Source organism: Syngnathus acus, chromosome 10 (assembly GCF_901709675.1).
Source record: "Syngnathus acus chromosome 10, fSynAcu1.2, whole genome shotgun sequence".
Lineage (NCBI taxonomy): Eukaryota > Metazoa > Chordata > Actinopteri > Syngnathiformes > Syngnathidae > Syngnathus > Syngnathus acus.
This window is the reverse complement of record NC_051095.1, coordinates 18146520-18159905: the sequence shown is the minus strand read 5'-3', so window position 1 is coordinate 18159905 and position 13386 is coordinate 18146520. Positions and strand designations below refer to the sequence as shown.

Below are 13386 nucleotides of genomic sequence, written 5' to 3'. Positions count from 1 at the left end.
TGGAAAGACCAGGATGAATAAAGCTCATTGGCATACAGCCTACGAGGCCGTGTTTTGCAGGTATAACCCCAAAAGCGAATCTTATTCAGAAACTAAATATAATCGAACGCCATTATTTAGAATAAAGCTATAATATTAAAAAAAAAATACTACATCATTCTTTATGAAACTCGTGCTCAACACAAGTGTCCCAAATGATCCGGAATCTTCATCTTAATGCAGGTTAGCGTCTATTGCTTCTATTAACAAAGTCGCGTCTGTTTCGTTTGTACTTCAACATCTTTTAAGACAACGGAAAAAGAGAAACAACTTATCACCTGAACAAGTTGAATGCAGTGGTTGGTTCGCAGCGTACTAAAGTCCCGAGTTGAAGGTATCAACCGGCAAATGAGGGGAGTAGACACATAGAAAATAACCCCACAGATTTTGAACGCATATTTTTTAGTTATTTGTGAGAACTATGAACAAGACAAGGATGAATAGTCAATGTAGCAACCTGCCAGGCAATTTGGGCCAACAAAAATAGCTTGAAAAGGGCATCCTGGGTATTTTCAACTCCAATTATCTTATAAACCCAATAAAAGGACATGAAAGGTTTTTAAAAAAAACAAGCAAACAAACAAAAGAAATGTGTGGCAAGAGACTTAATATTGTGCGATGGGGCATTTTTTGGAGACATTTTAATCATTTCTTAGTAAACAATGCTGGAACTGTATTTACTTTTGTGTTTTCTAAATCCAGACACATACAAGAGTGTTTGATAAGTGTACACAATTGCAGTTTACCAGATTTGGCATCGTTCAATCTTGAAGGAAATCATTATCAACTTGTACTTTTGTATTCTTTTTTTCAAACCTGTTAATTTTAATATACAGTGACGACTATCATCGATAGTAGTGATCATGCAGTACGAGATGAAGAATTCAAGAAGTGCTAGTGGTGCAGAAAGCAAACTTGCTAGTGTTAACAGTTGACACTTAATCAGATTTGATTTTATACCACGATCATGACTACGTGTGTGTGAGAGAGAGCATGAAGCTTCCTTACAAGCTTACCTTTTACTGGAATTTTCTATAAATATGTAAATATACCCCAGACTTGAGTAGGGGGAAAAAAGCAATCTGCGCCACATAAACGGCATTGTGGGCTTCCCAAAACAGAATCTTTTTAGAGAGTAATAGCAATTCCTAAGACACCCGCACAAACAGTACATTCAACTGGAAAAAACATTCAAGAAAAAAAAAACATCTGTATTAAGATTGATGATAAATTCCTGGGTTAAATTGCCATAAATTGCACAGGATTCTGTGCAAAAATGAGGCAGATAGCTAATCCATGAGGCGTCAGATGCATTAATAACACACTGACCACATGGATGATATGGATTACATGCTTTTCAAGTGTCAAATTAATGCAAAATGTGACACCAAACAGTCAGTGACAGTGTTTTGGTGTGACAGCACTTAGACTGTCCACTTGACACAAAAACAGTACAGACCACAGATAAGCTTGCTGGAATTGTCACTTTCACACACTCAGATTCATTTTGGCAGACACTACATTTTTATATTTCATACACCACTTGGATTGTTTTGTCTTGTGCCACGGTGTGATGCTATGATACTTCACTCTATAATTCACAATATCTTAGCAGAAATGTCTCAAGAAATGGTGCCCTTATCTTAAATGTTCAACATATCACTATCTGAGAAAAATATTCCACTATGAAAGTCATGATTCCATTTAAAAAAAAAGCTTAAATAAATGGGGTGGCTTGAGCAACCGCCATGTAGGAAATTCAGTAATTCTACACTTAGATAATAATGTAGGCCTGTCACTATCAAATATTTTTATTCAATTATTCTATCAATTTTCCATTGATTAATCAAATAATCATGATTGTTTGTATTAAAATATTTAGCAAAATACATCTTTTACACCAATTACTGTAGATCTTTGTGGTTGTTTTGTGGGCGGTATTACTTAATGGTTTATCCAAACCAAATAAAAGATAATTAAGTAATACCACACCGGAGATAATGATGCACTCAATGTTTGTTAAAGAATTTGGATAGTTGATAATTATAGAATATTTACTGTTGAGATGCTGAAACCAGAGAGTTTTGACTAGTGTAGGTTAAACAGTCGCTCTAAACAATCAATCAATTATCAAAATAGTTGTTGACTCATTTGATGGTCAATTAATTGTCAATATTAATTAATTCTGGCACCGCTAGTTAAGTGTAATTAAGTGTGGCCATCTGAGTCACATGTTCAATGTAAACCACAATATATTTATGCCTAAATTATTCATTTTTTATTACTAAAATTGTATTGTATAGTTTTTAGGTATTAATATTAGCAGGGGATGACCCATTTTAAATGTGAAATGATAGTCCTAATGTAAACAGGCTCCATCAACGCATTCATATGAGAGCTACATCAATAATTCTATAAATTGAGTCACAATGCAAGCATGTTTTTACCCCCTTCTAAATTTAATACATCCATGGAGAGCACTTGCCACTTCAACTCAAGAAGAGGCACCATTAATAAAGCAAGATGTGTTACTAGGCCTCTCAGTTATTCATGATTGCTAGAAAAGGGGAAGGGGGCAGATGGAGAATGCATGCAAGAGTAAACAGAGAGATGACCAGAAAAACAACGAGGTCAAGAGAAATCAGCACAAAAATAGATCAAACTAAAAGGAGTGGTGAGGTGAGAGGCACAGGGGAATAGTGAATACTTGTGATTGGGGTGACCCAACGGAGATTCCGTTCATTGGGGTGGGAGTGGTTCCGGTCCGCTGTTTAGTATTACAAAGTCAGACTTGGCTATTTATACCACACTAATGTACAGCATTTCCTTTGATGGGGGTGAGTACGCTATTGTCTTCCCCCACTGCTGTTTGATTGAGTTTAACCTCAACTGCCTCACATACATTTCTTTACTAATTACTTAATTAATTAATGAACACTCATTTGTCTCATCTGCAGGTGCTCGCTCTCATTCCAATAAGCATAGGTAACAAATCATGGGTGTTTGTAGACAACTGATGATTTTCAGAGTCTATGTGACAAATGTGGCGCACAAGTTGTGCTAAATTTGTGTGGGACACGGAACAACCGCGAAATGTCTCATAACCCAAATGTTTAAAGCTGTGTTTCCTTTATCGAGCAAGGTGCCCATTTCACTTTAGAAATTAGGCATAAATGTAATAAAAAAAGTATGAATGGTGAGTAAGAACTGAATAACAATGATCTTAATATAAATTCTCGGCCTATATAATTGAAATTGAATATTTGCAGCTCGGTCAGCTGTTGCATAATTGGGAACAGGTGACCACACAGGAATATTGTAACGTCTGCTATCTGATGAAAACGCGAATTTTTTGTTTGACCAGTCACTATATACATATATATATATGTCACTGTCATAGATAGGAAGATATTAATGTGAGTTGACTGGTATTGCATCACGTTCCAATCAAAAGAACGAGCCACTGGAAGCTGGACAGCAAATAATGACGGCTTTAACGGTAACTACATTTAGTAAATGCTACTGGGTCAATTCAGCAACCCAACTTCAGTGTATTGCAGGAGGCCCTACTGAGCATGTCACATTTTTAACAAGAGGCGGCGATGTTCAATGTGCTCTAACCGTTGTATGCCATTTGAAACACCAGGGATAAAACATATATATAAATCAATTTAACTCATTAATAACCATAAACTACTCATCATGCTCAAATAAAATCATATACCGGTACATACGTATATATTGAAGTATTTTTCTTATTTAATTTTTGTCCCTTTTTATGTGACTCAGCTGGGTGGTAGGGAGGTGCCCAAGCGCCACTGGCAGTAAAAATCCGAAATGTTGACACAAATATGATGACATGGTAGGAGTACAAATGATGCGGAATTTCTGCGGGCTGTAAAACAATTGCAATTGCGTATTTGAGAACAAAAACACTTTTCGTCCCCTCCCAGTAGCCATGTGTCTGAGGCCAACATAAATCAATAGGTTGTTAACTAAACAATAGATGCCCCACACAGACACTTTTTGAAAATAGTCAGTCTCCAGGGCCTTACAAAACCAAAGAGAATAACCATGAAGGTTAACAATGCCCACTGCTACATCAGTGTTACAACTAACAATAGCCTGGAGACCACCACGAAAAAAAAACTTCCCAGAGCCTTATCGAAAGTCTATAACTAGAACCGTATTTTCAAATATTTCAGGCAAGCAGCTAGATGAGGGATATCTTGATTATGCAGGCAATAAATTGGGATGTAAAACTTGCTTCACGTCTGATTTGGGTGACTGACAATCTCAAATGGATGGGGGGGTGATTTTAATGTGAAATGCAGAGTAAATGCGTATGTATTTACTCCCTTTTTTAGGATTGGTTATTCCCTTTTTTGGATTGGATTAAATATCAATGGTGTTGCACTTACACCTCAATCATAATGGGAAATAAAAAATAAATGCAGTGAGTACATCAACAGCACTTGTATAATGGATGTTCATGCATCCATTTCTATGGAGTGCTTGTCCTTGTTATTGTCCTTGTTAAGTAAAGCCATATCAATTTGACTTCATGGAATTGTGACCAGTCAATAGCAGGCATTGGTTTATCGAATGGAAATTATGAGAGGCAAAGCACCAAAAACAATTGAGCTATGCATTTGAGGCGTTGACCTGAGTCTTCTGCATTAACCCAGAAGTGATACCCTCCAAAATCAAAGGGATTCTTGTTTGTTTGTTTTTGTTTTGTTTTTACAAGTAATCGCTGAAAGCTTGAAGAGCATTGGTTGAAGACTTAACAGAATATGCTGATAAAAACATCTGGGGAATTGGCGGATCGAAGCCAAATCCCTCACACTCACTGCTTTGCTTGGACTCCAATCACGTTTCCCCCTCCTCTATCCCGAACAGCCTCTTTGCTGTGTCCTATTCCGGGCTAAATTTTGCACACCATTGTTACGTCTTACCAGTCTGTATCAGCACAAAGACAGAAAAAGGGGGCAGCTCTGTTCTTTGGCCCTTAATCCAGCAGTAGGGTGAGCCATAATGCCAAAACTTTGTGTAGCAGCAGGGACAGTGAATGTTCGACATCATACTGAACCCACACTGTTGTGTTACATGTCACACTCTCATAGCGGAACAAAACACTTGGGCAGTATCACTATAATTACTAGCAAATGGGCTTTGTTTCGTACATGATATGGCACTCCTCATAGATTGTGAATACCTTGAAGCTGCTGGCTCTTCTTGTCCCCCTCATCCTCTCAGTTTCTTGGTACATATTTCTCTGCTTCAACTTTCCAATCAAAATGTCTCCCATGGCCAATGCCAACATAATCACTGTTGGTAAAATGTTTCCACAAAAGTTTGTACTGCGGTTGCAGGGTGTGCTGTACCGAAAAAAGTACTGATATATTTTGCTTTAAAAACTGTATCTTTTTTATACCAACTAATTTTAAGAATGTACACCAGTCAATCAGACCCACAAATGTTAAATATACTGTACGCCCTTGAAACCTTGATGGAAATACAACCTGAAGTAAAATTATGCGTTTCTGTAAAAAAAAAAAAAAAAATGCTTTTCCATCCTATGAACCACACCCCTCCCCCTGACAAACTTCTGAGCATCTCTGCCTGTCAAGAAGATAAGAGGTGTGGTAACTCAGAGAGCTTTAGGGTGATGATGTGATGGAAGTGTTCCTATGTGTGTGTGTGTGTGTGTGTGTGTATATGTCTGGATGGGGTTTGTTGACATGAGGTAGGGGTTGGGCGTGGGCCTATACTGCTGGTGCCAGCAGGTTGGATCATGGGAAACATATGCAGCGCAGCAGGAGAACACAAGCAGCTGGCAGCTAACTAGCTGAGTGGAGGACGTCAGCTGCCTCTTCATCCTCAGCTGCTGTTAGGCTGGGGTGGAGAAACAACACTCTCACTCACTCTTTCCTGTCTGGGTGGAATCACAAATCTCAAACTGGGCTCTTTTCCACTAAAAGCAGAGGGCAAAAAAAATTGTGTTTTGGCTGAGTGTTTACCTGACGACACAGTTTGGGGGACTGTTCTAAGTTGTAGCCGGCACATAAAGAAGCTTCTCAAAAATGGCAAAAACAAAAAGTCCTTTTTCACTGCATCACGCTTGTACGGCTGGCGCAAAACATGGTCTAACTCTTCACACGGGCAGGCTGCACCAGTTGTTGAAGATAGTGGGATTGCAACAGTGGCAGAATAAGAAAAGCAAGAGAAGCCAAGAAGTTACAGAGATGGCCCTCTGCCCTCTTGATTCTTTTATTGTATTCTGGGTCTCATGCGTTTCAGATTATAACTGGCAGTCAGTCTGAAGGGCGCACACTGCCTGCAGCTCACTGCTTTGTACTGCTTTAACATTTTTAAACATCATGTTTCTAAGTCAACACACCACTCGCACGGGCTTTAAAGTTAACAGTCAGCAATATCATTCTCTGCACAAACATTTGCAAGAGAAGCATCGTCTACAGTAAACAGTGTCACTTTTAGATGTAGTGTGACACATTCCCCCTAAATTTCAGTCATGTTAACAGCAGACAAAGCAGGTGCAAACCATGCACTTTGCGGTGCACCACATTTGTGCACTGACTGAGCTGAATATACGAGAGACTTTGAAGAGAAATTGTACGGCGGCAGAACGGGGCAGGTGAGCAAGTAATGCAAGAGGAAAAGTGGAAGGCCTAAAGATAAAGACAGGCAGAAAAGAGACCATATGGAGCTTGGAGATATGTAGTATACTGTACGTCAGTCACTCTATATAGAAATGACTGCCAGGTGCTGGGAGTGTACTGTTATACAGTATTAGGGGTAGATGATATGTTTCTATTTTTTTCACCGCAGATATCGATACCGATTTTTAGTAATAAAAGGAGGACAAAAACAATGACATTTGGAGCTGATATTTATTTACAATAAAAGTTATAATAAAGGGGTCAATAGCCTAAAGATTTCTAGGAATAATGAGGATTTTCAAATTTCCAATAAAACTGAAATATATATTTTTTTAACTCATCTTTGTTTTCAGTTCAAGCTACTGTCAATGCTTACAAGCACTTATACGGATTGTGCTTTTAAATGAGGATCACTAGAGTACTGCACTATCCTATGTAAACTTACTAGGGCTGTCACACTCGAATCCTTTTAGCATCCTAACGACTCTTCAATTGAATAATCAAGTCACAAAGAATTATCCCAACAGAGTCAGTCGGGTGTCACCACATCTTTTCAGATATTGCAAAAAAGGCTTGGGTTTGGAAAGTTTTAATAAAGTAACACTATAGTCACTTAACAGTAAAGGATTTTATTCAATTTGTTCAAAATCAAAGAAAAAAATCCAGCCAGGGATCATTAATGTGTGCTGGAATTATTCTGTAATGTTATAAAATATGTAATGTTATTAAATACAAATTAAATAGAAGGATAAGAAACTACTATCTGCTAATGCTAGTGCATTTTCCCATATGGGTGAATGACCACTATGTCAAAGAATAAATCATAGATGGTCATGAATTTACTCTGATTACATCAACTGAACATAGGAAGAGAGGGACTAAGACGGACGGGATGCAAAAAAAGGACTCAAAATTCAATAAACACACAGGATCAAATTTCCACATTATAAAGACATAAAAAAATAAAAAGTCAAATTAATCTCCTAATCTCACTCCGTCTGAGCCCCAAGACTCAACAAAATATTACTGTGAACGATCTCTCATAAAGTCTGCTGAGCTCAGGAGGATGACAGAGCACGGCGGAAATCAATGTTCACACATTCAGGCCTGCAGGAGCTAAAATACAATTGTCATACTTTTCACCCTCTCTGGATAGATTCTGCATTTTATCACCATGTGGGAAGGTAATGATATTGTTGTATCAGCAAGTCAGGTATAGTTGTTTCAATGTTAGGGTGTCTTGTTTGTAAGCAATGAAGTGTTACTGTACTCTATACCTGTATAATAAAACTCTTATGACTACAGAGCACCAGTAGGAGAGTTAAGCATCCTTCTGGAGGCAAACTGGGCATCAAGCCGGCGCTCATTCCTCCCAATCGCGCAACTCCATTATAATCCCACCAATAATGAAACAAACAATAACCGTGATTTTAAAAAATGTGTAATACAAACAGAAGATTTCGTTTTGTGGTTCGTACAGTCACAGCTTCCAAACACAGTCTTAAAATGTGAAATTAGTAAAGAGTAATAATAATTGATCGTGGCCCCCAATATTCCAATCTCGACCCGGGTCGTCCATAAGTGACGCACGTACCTGTCTATCACAAGCGAATGACGCATTACGCACAAAGAGGGTAAATTCAAACTTCAAACCAGCAGCACACGCTTGACCAATTTCAAAATCGAAATCATCCGAAAAACATGCAATTAATTGTAAAATGACAGCATGCCGCGGCTCGGCTCTTTTCCCGGCGACTCCATGGCACCCCGGCACGAGAGACGCGTCTGCGCGTAAACACCTACCAGCCCAACATGTGGAGCGCTCTGATCGCTTATCATCGTGGAGCTGGAGCGGGGCAAAGTTAAAAAGAATACTGCACGAGTTGAAAAAACGCCGAAGACGAGAAGCGACTCCGAATACTGTTTGACAACTTCCTCTCGGTGAAACGCTTCCACGGAGTGCGCGGCGCAAAGCTGGTACAAGACAACAGGAGCGCCCACTGACGTGTCTGCTCTAGTGGCTCACATATTCCAACTCGGGAAGTCGACGCCTCAACTTCTTCACAGAGAGAAAGAGAGAGAGCGAGGGAGGAGTGTGGAGTTTGCAGAGTAGCTCCTCCTACCAGAGGCCATCAATCCACACACATAAAGCAGCAGATAGGTGCAAACCACGTTACATCATGATGAACAGCCCACACTATTTACCTTCATTAGAAATGCTGGAGAATTTATTACGTTTATTTTAATCGTATCATGTCTATCTTCCGGTGGTGGGAAGTAAAGTACACCTACACATACAGAAAACAGATCGTTGAATCAAAATGCTCCTATTCTTGAGGGAAAATGACACAGTCAATTAATCAAATCCACCCATCCATTTTTCTCGGCTTTTTCATGTTCAGGGTCACAGGTGAGTTGGATCGCTCAGCTGCTTTTTTAGCAAGACGCACTCTGGACTGGACACAAGTCAATTACAGGTAAACAAATACTGAGGGGAAGGAACACAATTAAAATATGATATAGTATTCCAACTTGATGAGGTCACAGAAAGCATTGCCCATTCTCTAGCTGTAACTTAAAAACAAGAGGATTCAAACCCATTTATGTGAGACCACAACTGAAATGCTGAGAATCAAAAGACGAGTGTGCATAAAGATATTTTTTTTGACCATATATTATCTTAAAGAGTTGCACATACTACAGTGCACATGCTACAGTGAGCATCGAATTCATGTCACAATGCAATGTAAAATGCCTCACCTGCTGCCAGGGGTCAGATAACAAGGTCACCAAGCACCGCCTTAGTGCAGGTTTCATGATAGAATTAAGTCCAACAAACAATTTTAGTTTTCTCTGTGCAGAATGATGCAATTCTGGGCAATAAAGAGACTTAAAAGAGACAGAATCCAGTGCAATGGCAAAAAGGCCTCAAGGCAGTGATTACAATAATCTCACATCTGAATTTGAGAAAAAAACATTCATAATTGATGCGATGTTTAAGGCTCTAATTGCTGGATTAATTGGACAACAGTCCGATTTATTGTGGCAGGCGATACCTGTCTTAAATTGTGTAGTATAAGGCACGTGGAAAGAGAGAGCGAAGGAATGACTTCAAACTCTTGCCCCGTCAAAGATTCCACGACTGCTCGTGCCAAATACCAAACATTTCTCTCTTATCAAAAACAGATGCCTTTTCATAATAAAATTCCAATGCAATGTTTTGTCTTGACTTTTGCAAAGTGTCCAGGTCCTGTTTTCAGCTATGTGGCAGACAAGGCATGGCCAAACAAGCAGGTGTGTGTGCGCTACTAAATCATCGGTCTTACTTATTTCACCTTACACGTCTATGTAATCAAGAGAGTCACACAGACGTCATTGCTTTTTATTTCTCTCCACAATCTCACCATTATTCATCATCGTGTACAGTTTCAAGTGAGGTTGGACTAAACTGCATCCTACAGAATCTTGTTTCTTTATGAACCATTCGGAGCAGAATTGCAGAGCTCATTAGATCTAGATTGGAGCAGCACAGTGGCTAGTGGGTGGCACCTCCCTCACAGCTGAGAGGTTAGAAGTTCTCATGCTGTCCTGTATGGAGTTGCCATGTTTTTTTTCCCCAGGCTTGCACCAGGATTTTCTCTAGCTATACTGGCTTCTTCCAAACTTACAAAACCAAGGTTAATTTAAGTATCTAAATTGTCCTTAGATACAATTTCATGTGTGAATGGTTGTTAGTCTTTATGTGCCCCGCAATTAGCTGGCAACCAGTTTTACTCACCAACAAACGAAATGAGGATAAGCTGTATGAATGGGTGAGTAGATTTAGTGCGGAGTTTTAAAAGTAGTTTGATTAATACCAAAAAGAACATCAGGACATAACATACTGTATGCTGCCTTATTGCCTGATCAGGGTCTTTGGAATAGAAAATGTCCAAATGAATGGAATGGTTGTACACCCTAGTTTTGCAAAATTGGAAAGGTAATATTGGGCTTTACAAACTTCAGAAACTTCAGCCTCTGAAAATTCAACACTTAATATTGTTTGTTTACTCTGGGACTTTGCAAGTTAATGCCAGGCCGCAGCTGACAATGATTTAGCAGACACATTAGCCACTGGGATGCACCTTAAATAAAAGTGGAGTAATGCCCTGTGTTCAGCAGGCGCAAGCAAATGAACAACTAATAAAACCTGAAATACAGTCAGAGGAAGGCCGTCAACAGAAGTTTGCTGCTGTGCCATCAGTATCGCATTTACTCTTGTACTCACTCCCATGCCTGCTGCCTCCAATCTCACCTCAATGCAGCAATGTTACTCTCAGCTTCTACAGCCAGCTTGGTGGGAAGGACAAAGTCATCCATCCTGTGGATAGATTAGTACATTCCAAATCAATTCCATGTCAGTCGGCTGACTGAAATATCACAACAGTCAAGTTGTTGCTATTCCGTCAACAGTTTGGCACGAAAGTGTGATGAATTGTTGCAATGGGACACAGACGTGGTGACGGAATGAGAGCAGGCTGGGCCACTGAGGTTGTTGACACAATATAAAGTGGCCTCACGAGACCGGACCTTCTACTGTTCCCCAGCTACCGATTGGCCACTGAGATACATTTCGTATTCAATCACAGTCGCCACCACCACCTGCACAGTTGGCCACCCAGAACACACACATGATGCATACTTGCATGACAAATGACCAGCGCAAGTGGGAGAGGAAATGCATCACGTCTTCCTGTTTCCTCCCCCACCTCTCAAGCAGCAGCTCATCTGGGGTGCATTGTGCAGCACTGGCCCATCAACAGACACTACGTATTCGTTTCAGAACATCGGAGTACAAACAAGAAATTGACCCATTGCCCCATGGTTGTGTTGTAGTCTGTTCACCGTCGATCTCTTTCCATTGCATTGAGAGCAGAGTCCTATCATAACTTGACCGGTCAATCTGCGGCAATCTGTTGAGGTTTTTTTTCCAAACCATTTCCACAGTCATCCATCAGAGCAGCTAAAAAGGCGACTGTATATTTTTATGCTTGCTTTGATTAAATCGCTCAGCATGTTTGCAACTTCTTGTGGCTTCACTTAAGCCACAAAATAATGAAAAGATGCCATGACCTTTGAATTGTGAATGCTTGTGCGTGCGCATGACTGTACACGCGTATGCAGTGCGTTTTGTGCGCTGAACCGAGGGAAGGCAAATATTTTCTTCTCATTGTCACATTACCTCATTCACCCTCTTTGGACAGGTCTTATATTGGTTGTTACTGGTAAATAGCTGAAATCTTAGTGATAAGATTAATAATGAATACAACCAATACTTTCAAGCGGTCACGAATAGCTATTCCTGAAATACTAAAATATATACATATACTGTATATATATATTGCATACTGACAGTGAACGACGGAGATCTTGTTTTGACATCTGCACAAGAATCTCGTGAAAGTGGGTTTGAATATTGCAACTAGGACAATATAGTACGTTTGGAGCTCTGCTACATTTGATGTCAAATACGATTCAAAATCAACCAGGAGGGTCTTTTTCTTTTCAAGGCAACACCAAAAACGTCTTAAAAGGAGATTCTAAATGTCACTCACTTAACAGGCACAAGTAAATAAGAAGATAAAACTTGACACCAATTACCCAGACTCCACAGTGATGAAAAAAAGAGGTGACACGTGGCAGACACAGTCACCAACAAGCATTACATGTCAATCTCACATGACAACAAATTAATGTGTGCAAGTTCATATGACAAGCTTTTGACATGTTTAGAGCCTTTAAAAGGAATCCAGAATCAAGCACTCCTTGCACATCCTTGCTTCTGTAACGCTGCATTCATATTATCTGCTCGACTAGCAACTCGGCTTGGGAGCATGCTCCTTGCTGCCAGCTGTCATAAACTGTTGGCTTGCACGAGCTGCTTTTATGCTCCAATAATGTAACAAGACAAGTTCTGGTTATACCGTGAAGTCTGCTTGAACGTGGGTATATCACAGATGTAATTGTTGGTTTAGGCAGAAGACTATATTTGGCTTGGCTTGTTTTTATTCCAGAAATGGAGTACACATTCTACAGTAGTGGTGTGCAAACTTGGTCCTCAAGGGCCGAGGTAACAGCGTGCACCATGCATAATGTGCAACATGTTATTGATTTGGGAATTGATTTGTATGTGTGCGTGTGTGTGTGTGTGCGTGTGTGCGTGTGTGCGTGCGATAGTTGCATTCAAATATATAAAATATAAAACACCAAAAACATAGTAACGTTATTTTTGAAAAACAGTCGTAGCTTGTTGCAATACTGAAAAACATTTGTGTACATTGTAAATACATGTACATAATACATTTAAAAATAGTACCGGTAAGTAGTTTGGCCCAAAAAAAGAATGGCATTCACAGAAACAAATCTGCATGAATTCTAAAAGCAGTGAAAAAGGATTCACTGACATTTATAATCAAATCAAATCGTAGCCCCCTGAATCATAAATCAAACCAATGGTGAGCTGGTGAGAATTTGATGTTAAATGGTAAATATTCATCCAAATCCGCAACATTATGACTCTAATACTTTAACTTGGCTACAATGGAGTACACCTTACTGTAGCTTTAAATTAAATTCTTCCCTTCATAGTATTTACAACATATATATTATTGCCACAGGCTGGATC

The 13386-nt window shown here is 39.5% G+C and overlaps 1 protein-coding gene across 5 annotated transcripts in view; it reads right to left on the bottom strand.

Annotated features, from left to right (window-relative positions):
- The window catches only part of mid2 (midline 2), an 88258-nt gene that overhangs the window by 52333 nt on the left and 22539 nt on the right, over nucleotides 1-13386 (bottom strand). For 3 of the 5 annotated variants that reach the window (XM_037261487.1, XM_037261490.1, XM_037261491.1), the window contains exon 1: nucleotides 8526-8780. The exons of 1 other annotated variant lie outside the window; for it this stretch is intronic. The gene's annotated coding sequence lies outside the window, so the exon portion shown is untranslated. Of the gene's footprint in view, nucleotides 1-8525; nucleotides 8781-11016; nucleotides 11083-13386 lie in introns of those variants that run through there. One more of the 5 variants, XM_037261488.1, reaches the window with a different exon arrangement.